A 1,114-nucleotide genomic window follows, 5' to 3' on the forward strand; every position below is an offset into this window, starting at 1 on the left:
CCACCCCCTGCCCCTGCCATGCCCTCTGCCTGCTTGTCCGCAGTTAGGAGGAGGCCGGGACTCCTATGCACCACAGACCATCACCCCTGGGAGGCGGGGACTGGTCTCCTTAGGGCCCCTCCCCGACCCCACCCTGAGGATCAGATAAGCTACCTGTCAATTCACTCACTCAGCACGTGTTCATTAAGTGCCTGCTGTGTGCCAGGCGCTTGGCTAGGCCCTGGGCCCCGCTGGGGACCCACACTGGTCTCTGCCCTCCGGGTTGTACACTGGGAAGGAGGGCTGGATTAATTCGCTTCAGCCTCACTCCCAGGACCTCCTCGATGGCCTGCTACATACAGAGAGCTGCCCTTTGCCCACAGTTCCTCCAGGCCAGGACACCCCTGCCCTTGGCCCTCCTGCCGGACACACAGCCAACAAGGCCCGTGCAGGGCAGTGGGCGGCTCGGGGCCTGGCGGGAGCTGAGGGCAGGCACCTGGACAGCAGGCCGGCAGGAGGCCTGGCCTGAGAAGGTCAGCGGCCGAGGCCAAAGCCCACCTGGAGCAGGACGCTTGGCAACTCTTGAGTGGACCAGGCACCCCCTCTCAGGATTTGTTCCAGATTTGACAATTCAGAATAAAAAAAAAAGAAAAACCCACAGTCGAATAAAAAGGAAGAAGAAACCCAGGGCTAAGCTGAATTTCTTGTTTTCCTTTTCACTCCCAGCCAGCGCCAAACGCTGCGTGGGAGCCACATGAAAAGGCATCTGAACAGGCCTGTTTCAAAGCCATAACGAGCTTTTATGCTGCAGCCTCTCCAGTTTGCCTTCTATCACTCCTAGACTTTTATTGCCCCTCTGGCGGCGGAGCTTCCAAGATCCAGGAGCCGAGGACAGATGGCAGAGGGGGCGGGGCAACGCTGGTCACGACCGCTGCTCCGCCCACCACGGCCAATGTAGTTTGGGGGTTCTCTTCCCTTTACAGACCTTCAATCCGGTGAAGAGGCCGCCTGGGCAGGGTGCAGGCTGGTGATGGCCCCTCCCCTCCTGTCTGTTCCCACCCCCACCTCCCAGTGCTGTGCAGCCAAAAAAAAAGGGCTTTGCAAAAAAGAGGGGGGCAGTGCTGTGAAACCTGCG

At 59.7% G+C, this 1,114-nt stretch overlaps 1 protein-coding gene across 1 annotated transcript in view; it reads right to left on the reverse strand.

The window, feature by feature from the left end:
• SORCS2 (sortilin-related VPS10 domain containing receptor 2) overlaps positions 1–1,114 on the reverse strand; it is a 65,941-nt gene that overhangs the window by 34,555 nt on the left and 30,272 nt on the right. The window lies entirely within an intron of this gene.

Source organism: Bison bison, unplaced genomic scaffold, assembly GCF_000754665.1.
Source record: "Bison bison bison isolate TAMUID 2011002044 unplaced genomic scaffold, Bison_UMD1.0 scf7180017864342, whole genome shotgun sequence".
NCBI classification, from domain to species: domain Eukaryota; kingdom Metazoa; phylum Chordata; class Mammalia; order Artiodactyla; family Bovidae; genus Bison; species Bison bison.